Source organism: Schistocerca americana, chromosome X (assembly GCF_021461395.2).
Source record: "Schistocerca americana isolate TAMUIC-IGC-003095 chromosome X, iqSchAmer2.1, whole genome shotgun sequence".
In the NCBI taxonomy this organism is placed as follows: Eukaryota; Metazoa; Arthropoda; class Insecta; order Orthoptera; family Acrididae; genus Schistocerca; species Schistocerca americana.
In genome coordinates this window covers 482,941,186-482,961,355 of record NC_060130.1, presented here as the reverse complement: position 1 = coordinate 482,961,355, position 20,170 = coordinate 482,941,186, and positions in this window count along the sequence as shown.

The window sequence follows — 20,170 nt, the reverse complement described above, 5'->3', positions numbered from 1 at the left end:
AACAAATTTATCCATTGCAAACTTAATTCACAATACATTGAGAGACTAGAGTAAGCGAATAAAATATAGTCATTTAAATAGTCCACTAGGCGCTAAAGTCGGAACACTAAACACGTCTGCAGCAAGCACTGAACGAAACTATCCACACTGAATGACTGCGACAGTAGGGTGGGCTTTATATAACCATGGCGTCGTAATGTCTCGAAGGATCATGGCGACGCGAGGCGTAGGGTTCCAGGCGCTTTTGTTCCAGTCCTTTTGACGTCGCCGCGGCCGCAGCGCTGCCCTGCCGGCGACAGACTTTACCCGAAGATTCGCACACTGGGACAAATTCTAAGTGTGCCCGCAGCACCGTAACACTATCATGATTCACACCAAATGGTTCAAATGGCTCTGAGCACTATGGGACTTAACATCGGAGGTCATCAGTCTCCTAGAACTTAGAACTAATTAAACCTAACTAACCTAAGGACATCACACACATCCATGCCCGAGACAGGATTCGAACCTGCGGCCGTAGCGGTCGCGCGATTCCAGACTGTAGCGCCTAGAACCGCTCGGCCACCGCGGCCGGCTGATTCACACCACTCGTGTTTACTTAATCTGCTTACTACTGTAATAATTATTTGTTTTAACTCATTACTGAATGTATTTCAAAAAGTAACTATCATCAAACAAGGAAAATAAAAAATTCCAACATAATTTCGTGGTTTTACAAAGCATAATGCAACTAATAATTTTCTTAAATTATTGGGGGGGGGGGGGCGGCTCAGGGCCCCTCAGGCCCCATGGAGTCGGCGCCTGTGCCTCAGTAGATGGCAGTGACTTTCTCAGTGACTGAGAAACTGACAATCAATGTTGTCCACATAGATTGTCAGTTTGCTCAAAAGCTCTCTACGTAAAACATGACCTACTACTATCATAAAAACAGCCACAGAAATGTTCAGACCAAAGGAAACTACGTGAAATTGGTAGTATCTGCCGCCATATAAGAAAATAATATACTGCCTACTCTTCTTGGCCAGGGGAATTTGCCACAAACCAAATGTCAGATCCACACTAGACATTTTTTCGGCATGGTGGAAGTGATAGAGCAGATCATCCACATTTTCTGGCTGGTCCGTTTCCCTACTGATTATGGTATTCTACTTTATAGCATCTAACACAAGCCTCACAGATTTATGCCTCTTATTGGCAACAACTAGTGGATTATTGTGCTTACTATTGCTTCTCTCTATTATCCCTATCTGCAGAATTCTTTCCAGTCCAATTTCAACTGTCACCCTTAGGGCAACAGCTATATCGAATGGTCTCTGCATGAATAGTTCCTGTGGCTTAACATTTATAATACATTCAAAGTCTTTAACCCTTCCTGGCACATCAGAAAATACATCATTATATTCACACAGCAGATCATGCAGCTCCTTCCTTTGTCCTTCATTTATCCCACCAATATTATCAATTTTGTGTGTAATTTCTGACATTGTCTTGTCTGTAGCTGCCCCCCCCCCCCGCCCCCCATTAACTGTTTTCTCTTGCCCTTTGATTCACTACAACTGATACTCTAATAATTTTCCCTGTTAATGACTTTTTGTAGCCTATAACCAAATTAGCCGCACTTTAATCTATCTTTAACTGATTTATTTTACAGTCTAGAACAGCTCCTACATCGGCCATCCAATCCACCCCAATAATAAAATTCATACAGAGTTCAGGAATAACCATACAGTTGTGACTTAACTCAATATCACCTATCTTAAAACACAGCATTTCCTGGGTCCTAACAGGTTTGCATAACCTACTAGTCACACCCGTAATCCGCATTCCAATGATTGGCAATTCTATGTTATTGTTGTTGGGGTCTTCAGTCCTGAGACTGGTTTGATGCAGCTCTCCATGCTACCCTATCCTGTGCAAGCTTCTTCGTCTCCCAGTACTTACTGCAACCCACATCATTCTGAATCTGCTTAGTGTATTCATCTCTTGGTCTCCCTCTACGAATTTTACCCTCCACGCTGCCCTCCAATGCTAAATTTGTGATCCCTTGATGCCTCAGAACATGTCCTATTAACCGGCCCCTTCCTTTTGTCAAGTTGTGCCACATACTCCTCTTCTCCCCAATTCTATTCCATACTTCATCATTAGTTATGTGATCTACCCATCTAATCTTCAACATTCTTCTGTAGCACCACATTTCGAAAGCTTCTGTTCTCTTCTTGTCCAAACTATTCATCGCCATGTTTCACTTCCATACATGGCTACACTACATACAAATACTTTCAGAAACGACTTCCTGACACTTAAATCTATACTCCATGTTAACAAATTTCTCTTCTTCAGAAACGCTTTCCTTGCCATTGCCAGTCTACATTTTATATCTTCTCTACTTCGACCATCATCAGTTATTTTGCTCCCCAAATAGCAAAACTCCTTTACTACTTTAAGTGTCTCATTTCCTTATGTAATTCCCTCAGCATCACCCGACTTAATTCGACTACATTCCATTATCCTCGTTTTGCTTTTGTTGGTGTTCATCTTATATCCTCCTTTCAAGACACTGTCTATTCCGTTCAACTGCTCTTCCAAGTCCTTTGCTGTCTCTGATAGAATTACAATATCATCGCCGAACCTCAAAGTTTTTATTTCTTCTCCATTGATTTTAATCCCTACTCCGAATTTTTCTTTTGTTTCCTTTACTGCTTGCTCAATATACAGATTCAATAACATCAGGGAGAGGCTACAACCCTGTCTCACTCTTTTCCCAACCACTGCTTCCCTTTCATGCCCCTCCACTCTTATAACTGCCATCTGGTTTCTGTACAAATTGTAAATAGCCTTTCGCTCCCTGTATTTTACCTGTGCCACCTTTAGAATTTGAAAGAGAGTATTCCAGTCAACATTGTCAAAAGCTTTCTCTAAGTCTACAAATGCTAGAAACGTAGGTTTGTCTTTCCTTAATCTTTCTTCTAAGATAAGTCGTAAGGTCAGTATTGCCTTATGTGTTCCAATATTTCTACGGAATCCAAACTGATCTTACCTGAGATCGGCTTCTACCAGTTTTTCCATTCGTCTGTAAAGAATTCACATTAGTATTTTGCAGCTGTGCCTTATTAAACTGATAGTTTGGTAATTTTCACATCTGTCAACACCTGCTTTCTTTGGGATTGGCATTATTATATTCTTCTTGAAGTCTGAGGGTATTTCGCCTGTTTCATACATCTTGCTCACCAGATGGTAGAGTTTTGTCAGGACTGGCTCTCCCAAGGCCATCAGTAGTTCTGATGGAATGTTGTCTACTCCCGGGGCCTTGTTTTGACTCAGGTCTTTCAGTGCTCTGTCAAACTCTTCACGCAGTATCGTATCTCCCATTTCATCTTCGTCTGCATCCTCTTCCATTTCCATAATATTGTCCTCAAGTACATCGCCCTTGTATAGACCCTCTATATACTCCTTCCACCTTTCTGCTTTCCCTTCTTTGCTTAGAACTGGGTTTCCATCTGAGCTCTTGATATTCATACAAGTGGTTCTCTTTTCTCCAAAGCTCTCTTTAATTTTCCTGTAGGCAGTATCTATCTTACCCCTAATGAGATAAGCCTCTACATCCTTACATTTGTCCTCTAGCTATCCCTGCTTAGCCATTTTGCATTTCCTGTCGATCTCATTTTTGAGACGTCTGTATTCCTTTTTGCCTCCTTCATTTACTGCATTTTTATATTTTCTTCTTTCGTCAATTAAGTTCAATATTTCTTCTGCTACCCAAGGAGTTCTACTAGCCCTCGTCTTTTTACCTACTTGATCCTGTGCTGCCTTCACTTCTTCATCCCTCAGAGCTACCCATTCTTCTTCTACTGTACTTCTTTCCCCCATTCCTGTCAATTGTTCCCTTATGCTCTCCCTGAAACTCTGTACAACCTCTGGTTTAGTCAGTTTATCCAGGTCCCATCTCTTTAAATTCCCACCTTTTGCAGTTTCTTCAGTTTTAATCTAGAGTTCAGAACCAATAGATCGTGGCCAGAGTCCACATCTGCGCCTGGAAATGTCTTACAATTTAAAATCTTGTTCCTAAATCTATGTCTTACCATTATATAATCTATCTGGTACCTTCTAGTAACTTGTGTTAATGGATTTCAGGTGTTCATAAGACATTTCAGAGATGCCACTAATCTCAGTGAGTGAATCAAGAAGTACTTCAGTGTCAAACCCTCCAACACCCACTTCAATCTTTGGTTGTAATTTTACTACCCTATTACTTCTAAAAGGTTCTTCCTCAAGCAGATCCTTCTCAGTGTTTTGAAATTCATCTATAGCACCTTCCACATCTGTAATATTGAATTCTCCGTCTATATCATTCATTGCCATATTGCTACTCCCAGAATTAATATTATATTTTAATTCAACACAGTCTACTTCCACATTTACATCTCTACTACTTGTATCACATGCTGTATCGGCAACACACTGTGAAATATTGCTGTCTACCACACCAGTTTCATCAAAAAGTTCCTCAGTAGCTGCCAATAATTTCATATTTATTTCTTTTTCCCCACGATAAATTTTTTCTCCACAGTGCTTCAGCATTTCTGGTGGGTTGGTCTTTTCTTGTTGCTCTAAACTGCTGACTACATTTATAAATTCCTCATTAACTTCGTCTAGCCCAACCTTGGTACCAAAAAAGATGAAATTCCATTTTGTTTACAATTTTCACTCATATCCTTACTTATTGCTATCTCTACATTTCCATTTGAATGAGATACATCTGCTAGTGGCCCCTCTCCACAATAAATTTTGTCTTCTATGCATGAAGAACTATTTACACCAATGACATTTACATTGCACACAGGATCTGCCTCTGCAGAGCTACTGGTTACAACATAGACATCTGAGGTATTGCTCCATTAATATTATTAAGTAGATCTACTTCCACTACCCCATTTACTGAATCCTCTGCACTAGCATCGACATCAGCAATAGCACATGCAACATCAGCAACGTTCTTGATACAAGATTCAAAATTCGCATCACCATCAACGACATTTGAAATATCACCTATAGAACCCGCACAATGAGTATTAGCACATAAGGGATCCACCCTTCCAAAATTTGCATGCATTAAAACACAACTGCCAGTTACTACATTTACAATTCTCTCATGCTGCTCAATATTATTAATACTCTCAACTCTTCTATTGTCAGCCAGAATATCAGAAGAAACAGCCTTACGATTTCTCAAAATTGCTGGACTAGCATTTCCATTGTCATAAATATTTGAATCTTTACCATTCATTGCATCACTTGATTCAGTACACTGAAACAAATCACATTTTCATAGACACTCTTTTCTCTGAATTATCTCTTTTCCTTCCTTTTCTTCACAACCCCTTCAAAAAATTCTACCCAATATTCTCCTTCACCCAAAATCTTCTCCATATGGAATGAATTAAACTGCCTACAGATAGGTTCCTTAGTCAGCCTTTCTCTCTTGGTCCTTTTCTAAGCAATGTCAGTCTTTATCCCAGCTTAGACTTAAGGTGGGATGCCTACTTGTTTCCCCAGTTGTGAAATCTGTCGGACGCCCCAGCTGGCCCTTCAGCATGAGCAAATTGTATCCTATTGTAATCACTTCTACCATCTGATCCTGAAATTCTCCTACCATCATTCCTGGAATCTGTGTGAGTTTCTGTTGTCATCCCTGTAATTCCTCTTGTCCCTTCCATCGTGATTTCTGTCATTTTGGATATATTTACCGTTTCTGAATGGTAAAACAGTATCCATATTCCCAACATAGTCAAGAAATAAATCTACATCACCACCTGGAGCTTTTATGAGATCCCATTGTACATTTTCAGGCGGTCTCCTCTTTAAGTGGAAATTATGACCTATGCCCCCATTGGCTTCTCTAAATGTGCCAATTTTTCTACTGCCTTCATACAAAAATCTCTTTTATTTCCCTTCCCTGGTCTATATACAGTCCCTTTAAAAATCACTTTGGATTCTGGATTATTTTACCTCTCCCCAGTTATTATTTAAAAATCCCTTCTCTGAGTCTTCATAAGTAATAAAATTGTTCCGATTTTGGTTTGCCCATGACAAAGCTTCCCCTTCCAATGCCCTTCTCATAAACTTAATATTTCGCAGATCAGTCAGTCAATTCAATAATCGATCTCTACAACAACCAACAAAATTAACAGGGTGACATTCTCCATCATTATTAAAACATCTAATATTCTGAACAGTATGTACAGGCAGCATATTTACAATGTTGCTAACATTTCCATGTTCCATCTTAGCTACCTTTGACTCTATGTTTTCGATTTTCTTTGATATCGCAGTACTGACGTCAAGATTTAATTTACTTACTTTACGATCTACTTCACTAACATTTTCCATTATACCATCATGATTCCTTTCCAATTCCACTTTCAGCCATTCTTTCAGTTCAGAATTTGCAGCTATGCATTTTTCATCCAACTTAACAATTTCGTCACTTACCTCTGCATTTAATCTGACACATTACTCTTCATTTCTTTCTCTTTCTAATCTTAGGTTGCCTTCCATTTTTGACAGTCACTGATTTAATCTCTTCTCCACAGACTGTATACTGCTTTTTATTTCATTTGTACTACTCTTACCTTCTTTTAATTGTTTGTTCATTTGGCTCCCTTTGGTTTTTAATTGCTTGTCTTGTGCTTGCACACTATGTTGAACATCATTTACACTTTCCTGCAATTGAGCAGGAGAGCTCAAAATGTCTTTAAATGTACTTACATCAATAATGTCACATAGCACGCACTTGCAGATTCACTAAACTTTTGAAGTTTTCGTCTTCGCTACTGCACTTCGTAGCGCCAGGAAGTGCTGCCTCTCTGAATCTAGAAGCGTCTCGCGGGCCCCGAGGAATCATGACGTCATATCATGAGACATGACGTCGTCTCTCATGCTAGGCAACATCGCTGGTAGTTTTCGAACCGTAGATATTCTTTCAACCAAGGCATTCTTTGCTGATACGTTGCGTAAAATGGAGGGTTTGAATACGTGTTTTGTTTGCGATAAGACATTTCAGTTACGAAAAACTTTATATGCACACATAAGGAAAGTGCATGATATAGAACCGAATACGGATGGTGCAGTGAAATGCCCACAGGACGATTGTAGTTTTTCGTTTAACGGTTTGGCTAAGTTGAGAGCACATGCACAGGAAACGCACATGGTTCCAACAGAGAAAGAAAATCTTATATTTCAGTCAATGGACGGTAAGTATCATCGTATAATAATTTTATGATGTACAAGAAAAGTAAAATGTCTAGCGAAATTTCGATCCTTGTGCCTGTAGTATTCAGATGTAATGTTGAACTGATTTGTTGATCAGAAATTGTGTAGTAACTGCATTCTAAGTTTAGTATCGCTCAAATAGTGTTCAGTAACATGTTCATACAGACATGAAAACTTCGTAAAATAGGTATGGATTTGTGAGTAGTGTAATATTTCTTTGTAATGGGTGTTTCAGACTTTCTGATGTGGAAGTCGAGAGAAGAGAAGGAAGAAAGCACTAGCTTTGTAACACACGGTGGTGCTAAGCCTATGAAAGGTGCCACTAAGACCATTTACATGTGTCATAGATCTGGGGTATTCAAATCTCAGTAACAAAATGGGAGGTCATTGCACTGCTGCCATAGAGGTTAGCCAAGATACAAATGGTATTTGTAATGTTGTTTATTTGAAAACCCATTTTGGACACGAAAAGAATATAGGGTTTCTACAACTCCCTAGATCTGAAAGGGAAGTCATTGCTGGTGAGTGTTACCTTAACCGTAGAATAGATGCAACAGTATTAAATAGTGCTTTTATACAGATTTAATTACTATTAGTTATAACTTTTTTAATAATTTAAGGCTATTCAAGTAGGTTGACTTGCTGTATGGAATCTGCATTTAAGTCAGGACAGTGTGTTGTATTATTTACAGAAAGGGTATTTGTATCAGATTGTGTGCATAGTTTGACCAGAAATTGTGCATAACATATGCAACAAATTTGCTGGTGGAAACATAGCAGACTGATGTGCATCACATTGATTGGCATTCCTGGTTATGAGGTTCTTACATGGGGAATGTAGATAGTGACTCTTAAAGAATAAAGTAACTAAAGTGTGTTCATAATATGTTCTTGGGGCTGTGGGTAGTCCTAGTTTGGTGTAATTATAACTATGTTTATTTTTATGGAGAGGTCCTCCCTGTCCGCCATATGTAATGCTTTCCAAAGTACATTCCTTGGAATAGTATCATAAGTGTTATCTAAATCTATGAAAACTTATGCAATTTTCTTTTAGCTGGTGTCAATTTTTTTTTTTTTTTTTTTACAATGTTATATTCTTCTTAATGATATGTAACACAAATTTCTATATAGTTCAAACAAATTTAGTGATCTCCATTTGGTAGTAATGTAACTGACATTTCTTCACATATTAAATTTCCACATACCATTTTGTTGAATAACTGGTACTGATTGTACTATCTTGGTACAATGTTTCAAAATCTACAGATTGATACTCCCTGGTTCACTATCTGTCCTTTCTCATATTCCATTCTTTGTTATCCTTGTTATTCCTTTACCTGTTTCTTCTGACCACCATTTTGCAGTTTGCTTGTCGTTTACCTGTATGTCTAGCACATCGGTATCCTCACCATTCTATAGCAAGTAATGGTCCTACTCTTTCATCTGAAAAGATGTTGATATTTTTCATCCTTCTCAGCATAGTTCCTCAGGACATTTTTCATTTGGCTACCATGTAGTAATTAGGTGTCACTGCCACCTCAGTTTTGCCCTGCCTGTTGTGCCTCTCTTCCATATTCTACTATAGCAAACTACATGTACAAAGGCTTATTTATCACAGTTTGACAATGATTTGTTTTGATCTTTCATAAAAGTGTTAGTCACAGCAGCAACACTAACAAAGGTCAAAATTAAATATGCTGCTAAAGTCTGATACATTCTCAGTATATTTGCGTTACTACATAGCGTTGTTTTGCCAGTGTATGACCTGAAATTTCATGTGGCACATAATATATACCCAAACATATTGGTGCTACCTGGATCCCTCACAAATGTAAAGTAAAAATACAAATACAGTTTACATCAATGGAAAGATAAAATTCCTGTATATTTGAATTGAAATGACTGTTTCTGTGGTCCTTTATGAATTATAGCAAGCTTTATAAATTATGGCAATTGTGCACTGTGTTAACTGTTGAGGGCATTTATTACCCCTCCCCACAGATATGTCCTGGCAGAATTGAGTAAACAGTGAAACATTAGGTATTGCTAGTAGTATGTGATTAATGATGTGTTTCTAGCTTTATTGATTGTAGAAATGTTACAGGTAAAGTAGCCGAAGGCGTGACCTTCCAAAGAATTTTGGATGATGTGAGAGAGTCCATCAATTCCGAAGAGGTAGAAAGACTCCACCTTTTAACTCGAAAGGATCTCCATAACATAAAGAGGGACTTTGGAATTAATAGTCATCAGTTCCATACCAATGATGCAACAAGTGTGAGCGTCTTGTTAGAACAAATAAAAGACTGTGTTCTAATGAACAAAAATGTCACTGGTAATGTGGACTATTCATCGGACAATGATGTGATGATTGTGCTAATGACAGATCTATAGTGTCAGATGCTTCAGAAGTTTGGCCCAAAAACTGTATGTGTAGATTCAACACTTTGTACAAGTGTGTACAAGTTACTAGTAACAACACTATTAGTTCTTGATGAATTTGGAAGCGGCATTCCAGTTGCCTTCTGTGTTTCGAATAAAGAGAACACTACAGTAATGACCCAATTTTTTACCTGTGTCAAAGAGAAAGCAGGTCTAATAAAACCATCTGTTTTTATGTCAGATGATACGCAAATTTTCCGATGCGCATGGGTGCGTGTAATGGGCCTAGCAGATAATAATTTGCTATGTACGTGGCATGTTGACCGTTCCTGGAGGAAAAACTTAAGGAAAGTGTGTGGTGGCCCACAGAGACAAACCCAGGTTTACAAAGCCTTACGCATGTTGCTGGAAGAACCTGATGTAGACAAGTTCGGTGAGCTGTTAGAGTTGTTTGAGAGGGAACTCCAAGAAGATGAAAACACGAAAGACTTTGGAATATATTTCTCAAATACTTATGGATTCAGGCCTCAACATTGGGCTTACTGTCATCGCCGCAGTTTAAATATCAACACTAATATGCACCTCGAAGCCATGCATAGAGTATTGCAGTATTGTTATCTGGACGGAAAGACTAATAACAGACTGGACAAGTTGCTGCTGATACTTATGAAGCTAACGAGGGATAAATTTTTTGAGAGAATTGTGAAACTCTTTAAGAGTGGGCACTCCCATAGACTGCAGCAGATTCAACAACGACATACAGAGTCACAAAAAATTGACAGGGGACAGATTGCGGCCAGTAATGATGGGAAGCATTTTCAGGTAAAATCTCAGTCAAAAAGTGGTATGACATACACTGTTGTCCTACAAACCCTGGACTGTGACCTGAAGTGCAAACTGTTGTGCTCTGCATGTGAGATATGTGCGCACAGTTTTTCTTGCTGTTGCCGAGACAATTTAATAAATTTGAATATGTGTAAACATATTCACGCTGTCTCTATGATGTATGGATTACATTCTATTAAAACAGGCAAAATGATGGAAACTACTTCAATCAAAGAGGCTTCTGACATTTTTTCTTTGATGAAAAAACAAAGTGATAATGATGAAATTGCCTCTCATGGAACACAGTTAAAAGCCAAATTGAAAGTTCTGTTAAGCCAAGTAGACCAATTGGATAGAGAAACAGTAGATACTGTGGAAAAAGAAATTGACAGTTTGCTACTACTTGTTAACTCTCACTGCAATAGGGAAGGTCGACATTGTGCTAGCAATGAAAAGGTGAAAGTACAACGAATACCTAATAAGCATAACATCCGTCCGAAGAGCATGTTTGCCAAACCAACCACTGACGAGAAGTTGAACATTGCTAGTGCGCTGAAACAACCTGAATCTGAAGTGTTGACAGTAAATACTGGTTTCGATCACACGTACTGTAAGATCTAACTTGATCTCCCTTTGATTTGTGAGTGTTTCATGGTTTGTAGGCCTACTGGGGAAACTCGCCATGTAAAATAATGAGTAACGCATCAAGCTTGGTACCTCTATGGTGATGTGGAAACCCAAGCATTGTTAATAAAGAAATTAATTCTGTGTCTGTCTGTTTCTTTTGTTTTTTATCTTGTTACCTATAGTTCCCAAATTAAATTGAAATACCCAGGTAATAATTTCAACATAAATTGGACTATGTGCATAGCTGTTTCTAATGGCTTTGCTTATTTTTCACAAATAAAGTATGAATATTCATTCAGCAGTCCTCGAGTATGCATGTTTACTAGTCAGTTGTGGCAAAAAAATCAATGACACAAAGCAAAATTTACTTGGTTGACACAATTGTAAATTGCCTTTTCAGTTGTAATTTTACTTTTTTTAGATTATAGTAATTGCTGGCCTTAATTTTCTATATTTAACATGTTGACTGACTTGGTTAGTGACAGATGTTACACTGGCAGGCTGGGCACACCAAGTAAGGTGTGTGATTCTGCCATTGTTGGTGTAGCAGGATGGCAGTCAGTGTGTTAACCAGGCTCCTAGTAACCTGGAGCACGAATACTGTCTGCGGGATTGCCCTTTACACAGTCAGGTATCCTGTGCTGAAATATGTGTAAAACTGAATTTGTGGACACCTTTCTAATCGTTTAATCATTTGATTTTATAAGATACTGCAATCCCAAAAGTCTTGTGGAAATGATAAGGAATGTCAGATACAAATATTTTTGCTCAATACAATTAAAGCGTAAAAATGCTGATAACTGATACTACCGGTAACAGTAGAGCTATCCGCTGTGACCACCAGCACCTTGTGCCAGCCAACCAGTTATTACACAGAACTTGGTCCCTAGTTCTCTGTGGTTGAAGAAAATAAAATTTCTGAGGTATGTTCAAACCGTGTTATTGGTATATTCCCCAGCATGATCTAAACTGTTAACACTGAAGTAGCATTGACAAGTGCATAATATATTTTGCAACTGAGAATAGATACTTAAAAACTGATGTTGGAATAAATTTTATGAAACCCCCCAGAATCAAACATGACAATTGTATTGATACACAAGCAAACCCATCCGAGTGGCACACTAGGTTATGCACCCATTGGCTGTAGGTACAGAATATTCAGAGAACTCTTCGTACAAATTTTATGGCATGCCAGAACTGGTTTTGCTCAAATACTTGGAAAATGAACTGTGGAATTATATTTACATATTTGGTGCAGTTTCCTGTGTTCCCAACACCTCTGTGGTGTGAATTTCTGGAGAGGAGAGCTTACATTGGACCTGTCATGCGTATGGTGTACTTTTTGTTCCACTGCTGGCATGGTGAGGTGGTCCAGATTTCAAAATTAGGGGCCTATAAATGAAACTCTTCTTAGTTTTAATGTTTCAAAATGAACATACCTGAAAAGGAAGCTGAATTAGGACTTCCCAATACATTGCAACTTTTTTCCCTCTCTCTCTCTCTCCACAGTTCACTGCAGGTGACACTTGAAAGCACGGGGTTGGTGGTTTGGGTTGACCACAGTGAACTTGGTGAAGATTTTAAAGTAACAGAGTAGTAGTTGACATTCTGACAGTAATGGATAACAGTATGAACCATAACAATGAAATAATGTAAATTACTTAAACCATGAATTAAATCTACACAGCTTTGAACAGTCATTAGAGACACTTCCTAGCCACCACGTATTTGTGTGCTATAACTAATACACCAACCTTTTCTTTTTCCCATCTGTGATGTAGAACACATGCCACCTCGGACTTGTTTTGCTAGATCAACTCTACGTTTACAAGATCCACGTTTCAAAATTCTGCTAATCGGTAGTTCTGCCTCCTGTGGGAAGTGCAGGTTGGTAGCTGTCTCTTCAGATATGGTCTGATCAACTGCCATTATAGGGACTTTAAGCAAAAATGTGACTCAATTTTCTGTCAATGATGAATATATCAGTAATGTATTTACTACAAAGATATTCATTATGGTATAGAACTGTGTGAAGCCATGTTGTGGAATACCTGCTGGTAGAGTAAATTGTGCACTTCACACCCAGTGCATTGATTTCTTCTTAGGTAATATCACAGTACTGTTATCTCAGGCTTGTTTGTTGCTATGATCAACGAAGCAGCATTATGCCTTGAAGACACAAAACTAACAGCATTCTTAGATATTACTTAATATCTCCTAAAACAAATAAGTTTTATGTTCAGCTGTCAGAAACCGCTTTGAAATATAATAATAATTATTATTATTATTATTACAGAGTAGTAGTAGTAGTTGACATTCTGACAGTAATGGATAACAGTGTGAACCATACTATAATTATTCTTATTGTTATTATTATTATCATTCTTTCTTTTCTCACACGTTATGTCTGGTCAAAAATGGAAAGTGACGCGGACCTTGATCAAGCGTGACTTCCTTTTAACTGTACGGTATATGTTACATTGCATTTAGGAACTTTCGAGTAATTGAACATGTATCAATAATTACAGATTTCTGTAATTGTATATATAAGTTTGGATGTAGCTGCATTGCGTTGACTTCCTCAGCCAGTTGGATGTATTTTTCAATTTTTTGTCCTGTTTTCTTCTGTATATTTCTTGTATTGGGTATGGATGTTTCGATCAGTTGTGTTAATTTCTTCTTTTTATTGGTGAGTATGATGTCAGGTTTGTTATGCGATGTTGTTTTATCTGTTATAATGGTTCTGTTCCCGTATAATTTGTATTCATCATTCTCCATTGCATTTTGTGGTGCGTACTTGTATGTGGGAACGTGTTGTTTTATTAGTTTATGTTGTTTGGCAAGTTGTTGATGTATTATTTTTGCTACATTATCATGTCTTCTGGGGTATTCTGTATTTGCTAGTATTTTACATCCGCTTGTGATGTGATCTACTGTTTCTATTTGTTGTTTGCAAAGTCTGCATTTATCTGTTGTGGTATTGGGATCTTATATAATAATATAATATAATGTTTGCTGTAATATCTGGTGTTTGTTTGATCCTGTATTGCAATCATGAATCCTTCCGTCTCACTGTATATATTGCCTTTTGTTAGCCATGTGTTGGATGCATCTTGATCGATGTGTGGCTGTGTTAGATGATACGGGTGCTTGCCATGTAGTGTTTTTTTTTCCAATTTACTTTCTTCGTATCTGTTGATGTTATGTGATCTAAAGGGTTGTAGAAGTGGTTATGAAATTGCAGTGGTGTAGCCGATGTATTTATATGAGTGATTGCTTTGTGTATTTTGCTAGTTTATGCTCGTTCTTATTATTATTATTATTATTATTATCGTCGTCATCATTATCTTTTTACATGTGTGGCCTCTTACCAGTTTGACAAGTACATCTGCTTTGCTTAATGAGGATACTTACGGCTTCAAACAAAGAAATTAAAAAGGTAGTGACAATGCAGCCTGTAAACTTAGTTAATACACAGTGTGGAGTTAAATCTGCAGATATGATCCACAAATCCAAATACAGTTTCAAGATTATCAACCAAAATTTTATAAGCCTTGGAAGTAAGCACAGTGCTTAGGACATCTAACATACGTTAATAAATGAGATTTTTCAGTTATTACTGAGCACTGGGATACCAAGGGTGAACCTTAGTATGCATCCATTAACAAAGAATCTGTCCTCATCTTTCAGTAGAAAACTCAGGCTTTATGATGATGTTTCAAAGTTGGCAAAAAGTTGGAAGAAGTACTGCCCCATATTGTAAGTTCTTTACCTGCTGAATATGTCATTGGACTTTCTGTGATGAATTACAGATGGAAAAGGAAACACATAATTGTGTGTATGGACAGTCCTCCATCTGCAAGTATAGGTAGTTTTCTAGTTGATCTCCATCACATGCTTGCAGAGACAGATGGTAAATACTCTGAGAAAATGTCTGGGTAAATAGGCTGATAATTGTTCATGGTCTTATACAATCGTATCTAACAGGAATCAATTTTTACTGTTAAGAATGGTGAGTGACACACACAGATCTAACATTACTGATGTGTAATACAAGGTACGCAGAACTTTGTACTGGGACACTTTCTTTTGTTGATTTATGTAAATGACAAAATACTGCTCCCCAAATTCAAGGATAGTTCTGTATGCTGATGCTACATCCATTGCATGCAAGTGTAAAGATCATGAGCAACTACAAAAACTATGAAACTGTATTACAAATGAAATAATTCAGTATTTCTACGAAAATCCTCTCATTGTCAGCACAAGATAGCAGCAGTAATGGATTTACACCCCACAAGACAGATTTTGAAATTGAGTTGTGCACTGGAACTGATATTGTCATCAAAGAAAACTACTGCTTGGTTACAGTTAAACTTTCTATATTTAGCATGTTATAACATGGAAACTAATTACCGTACAAGAACACAACTTGGTAGCATTAATGTCAAGGACATGGGGAAGAGAAATAATGCAGAATCAATTCAATTGAAACACTTTTAATGTGCTGCTACAGTACACCATACTAGTATCATTACTGGTGATGTTCGAGTAAAATTATTGTGTAAAATCAATAGCGCAGCTTCTTACAGACGTCTCTTCTGGGCCCTTCGGAGTCTTTCACTTACATGTCAACACATTTACTCCCTAATAGTATTTGTTGTTCATAATAGGGATAATTTTATTCTGTTCAGTGAAATGAATTTGCAAAATACAGGAAGTAAAAACAATGTCTATGTAGACTACACATCCCTGCCTATGATCCAGAATGGAATTTCACATTCTGATCGCAAGTATTTAACAGGTTGCTACTAGACATCAGGCAGAAAACTGAAAATCCTAAGGTATTAAAAAAATACAAAGTAAAAAAATTATGTTATTAGCCTCTACTTCTATAATTATAAGTAAACATAATGTTTCGACTCATGGATGCATATGCTAGTTAACACTTAAGTTCAAATTAACAGGATTTTAATGTTACCATTATATGTACGGCTGACGGTATTCATTGTAAAATTATGAAATGCTTTGTACGAAGTATGAGAGAAAAACAGCACTTGAATAAACAAAACATTTCTAGCTTTAAGGGTCATTACTTTCTTCCTCTGGCCCGCATCTCGTGGTCGTGCGGTAGCGTTCTCGCTTCCCACGCCCGGGTTCCATTCCCGGCGGGGTCAGGGATTTTCTCTGCCTCGTGATGGCTGGGTGTTGTGTGCTGTCCTTAGGTTAGTTAGGTTTAAGTAGTTCTAAGTTCTAGGGGACTGATGACCATAGATGTTAAGTCCCATAGTGCTCAGAGCCATTTGAACCATTTTTTTTCCCTCTGGGAAGATGAGTATGTTTTGTGACTGGAAATGAGGGGAAGATCACTTACACCACCCACATAGAACACTTATGTGACACGTTCATGAATACTGCTCCAATGTTTGAGATCTAGGTCTGATTTAAGCAACACATTGATGCAACTCAGAGGCTGGATGGTAGAGAGGTTACCAGTAGTTTCAAACTAAGTGCGAGTATAATGAAGATGCTTGGCAAACTCATGTGAGAATCCCTGGAGGGAAAATAATGTCCTCTTTGTATAACACTATTCAGAAAATTTAGAAGGCATGAGAAATCAGGGCTCGGATGGTAGATAGCCTTTCTTCCCTATTTCTGTTTGCGAGTGGAATAGGAAAAAAAAATGGTTTGTAGTGCTACAAGGTACCCACCACCGGGTACCATTTGGTTGCTTCTGTAGTTTTATATATACATCAAAATATGGAAGAAAATTGTGACTGCCTACTATGAACTAACCTAAAGCTTCGTGATTTACTTCAAATGTTTTGTCCCACTGATACACTCTGACAATCAGTGACTTACATCTATAGCAGTCTTACAATTTGGAGATGCCAGTATTGCTTAGATCTATCAATATTCCCTCATTGAAATCTTTTTATCTTAAGATCAGATAAACTGGATTTTTGAGAAACTACATACAGGAAGATGGGATAGGCATATAGCTGTTTGCGTACAGAAAAACAACGATCAAAATTTAAGCATATCGGTAACACACACTGTGGCAAGAGCACATATCTGGGCTAGAGCACTATACTGGATTTCGCACCCCCCCCCCCCGTCCCCCCCCCCCCCCCCCCCCGCCTTTTACCAAGAAACCTTGGCTAGAGTAATAACTTTATCTGCAGCATTGTCTGAGGTCTACATTAGGTTAAAAAGCGATAATTTCGTTGACAGATGTGGAACACAGCAAATGAGAAATAAAGGTTGTGGTAACAGACAGACGTGTGGCTTTGTCTAATATTTGTTTGCGGCGTATTTAAATGCACTTTCCCACATTTGACACATTTCTCATAATAAAAAAATAAAACTGCTAAGGCATCCCCAAAAAACATATATTAGAAAATGAACAATCATCCGACGTGCTTTCATCCATATTACGTACAGATACCGTACACAAACTGGAAAAAATGCAATGGGCGTTCCACTATGTATCCTTTACCATATTTGATTCGTTTTTCCGCATTTTCTACTGCTGGTATGGGTTCAAAGACAAATTCGTGCTGCAAACGTCTCAGTGGTAGTTAGCCTACATTATTAAGCTGCAGTTAATGCGTTAAAAACATTTGTACACATTGTCCTCAATGCGTAATATGTGTTATGCTATAAATCACTCTGCCTTTCGACCAACAATTTGTTATCAGTTGGCTTGAATCAATCACGTTAGACTCTAATATGTAACTTTGACTACGCTGCGGATTATCATGTAAACATAATCCAGATTATTCGCATTCAAACCTTCTTTTTACATTTAATTCTTTTAACGGAAGCTTCATTCAAACAATCTGGATTGATTTGACGTTCCAAAACAACAGCTGAAGGCAAGTCTGTACAAACGCTGTGGCCAACGTGTGACGTCACTTATGTCGACAGAGTTGTTTACAGGTCTAGTCACCAGGCACCGCTATCAGGCTTTCAGCCTTTCTGATGACGTCATGAAGCGATTCCTCGGGGCCCGCGAGACGCACTTCTCTGAATCTGCTCCTGTCTCGTGATGTACTGCGCTGCTGCTGTCCATGTGGTTCCCGCTGCTTGCGTCTGTCGCCCGCTTGGTTTCCGCTGCTTATCTGCTACCAATCTCCCGTTGAAGCGCCAAATCGTCGTTTAATCCTTCTTCACTGCTTCTTGCCACAACCAACACTGCCTTCGGGTCGCCTGATATGATTCAGACATTCCGGACGAAAGCTCCCATTTTGTAACGCTAAATGCCCCTGCTCACTACGAAAAATGCCGTCGTTGTTTTCTGTTAACTAATTGGCTCTCCCTAGGGATGATTTTGCTTAGCATCTTCCCAATACTAGCGTTACGTGATATTTGTTCACTTAATGCAGCTTGTTGGGCTAAATAAAAATCACAATTTTAAAACATACTACTTTATTCTAGTTAAGTGGTCACATCCACACTCCAGCGCTGCCCCAATGGTAAAGACCCCAAGCAACATGTGTTTGTGCCCTCGTTACTTACGTAGTTTCCGCCACACTCCGACATACAAAGTAGTCCGTCCAAAATAACAAAACTTTCTACAACTTTCCCACATTCTGACATTCTAAAACTATTTTCTATGGATAAACCTTGCTGTTGTTTAGGAAATATAACAGTTATATTTTAATTCTACGGAAAATTCTTGTAAGACGTATGGCGCATGGATACACGACGTAAGCATACCGAAAATAATCAACATGTGAAAATAGTAACTTTGCATTATTTCAAAGAGCCTCTATGATGTCGCCTGACACTGACCATCGATGTTATTGTAATGTTATAACAACCACCGTCATTCGCACTCGTGGTGTACCCTTTCGAATCAAGTTTCTCTGTCACATTCTCCTTCATCCCGCATTCATGCGCCATGATCCTAGAGCGACCTGCTGTGTCTCACTCGGATAACTAATGCAAACAGTCGGGCATTTCGAGCAGCCGGTGCTCAAAGGTGGGTCGAGAAAGTCGAGTGCAGTTGCTCCCTTCGACCAAAGCAGCTATATTGACATCTGCCAGATTCACGCAGAATCACGTGTAGCGTGCATAAACGTCAGATATAGACCTCTATTCCTTTAACAGTGGTCTTCTACAGTATCCCGTCAACAACTTCGATCTTAGTATCTTGTTTTCAGAATTGTACTGCATGTCACTTTCTTGGAAGTTTATTAATTTCTCTTCCCTGCCGATTGTCAAACAGACTGTAACTTTATTACTTAATCCATCGGCAGTCTCTGTAGTTCCCCAGTGTGTTGATCAATTTGAATTGGTACTCACTCAAACGTAAGACCCATCTAGGTACTCTAATGCTGGCTGGGCTCCCTCAGGTTGAGTAGCCAGATCAGTACGGCATGATAGGTTACTAAAGTGGGTTCTTGGGCAACTAAGTAATATCGGTTGCAGTTTATACCATAGAGAAGTGCAAATATCCGTTTTCGAGTAGTTGCTTTAGGCTCTGTTAAGTAGATTGGAAATTAATGAAATTGGATACGTTTCTCCAATTTTTTCCTGTGATAAAACTACCCTGACAGCAAAACTGCTAGTGTCAGTAGCTCGGTGAAGGGTTTTGAGAAGTCAACACAGGAACTATTGTCAAAGGTGTTTCCATTGTTTCCATCTCTTACGAAAATTCGGAATACCAATAGAAATTGTTCCTTTTTCCAGTAGTTGAGTCATTGGTCGTGCGATGTCAGTATACCCCTGAATGAATCGTCGACAGATCCTTGAAGTGCCTGGAAATGCCTAAGTTCCTTCACATTCGTCAGGTCTCGATAGTTATTCAAGCCCTCTATCAGTTGCAAACTAGGTTGCACTCTTCTGCGGTTATTCTTTGCCCTAAATATTCTACTTCAGGTGCTTCAAAATTACATTATGATACGCATGGAGAAAGATTTGCACTGTGTAGTCTCTCAAATATGGGTCGTAGTGTTTCAGCATGTTGTTACATGCCTAGACTGAAAATGGTATCATTGTCAAGGAAAACCACACATTGAGTAGGTGTTAATCCTCTGAGGACAGTTTAGATCAGTCATTA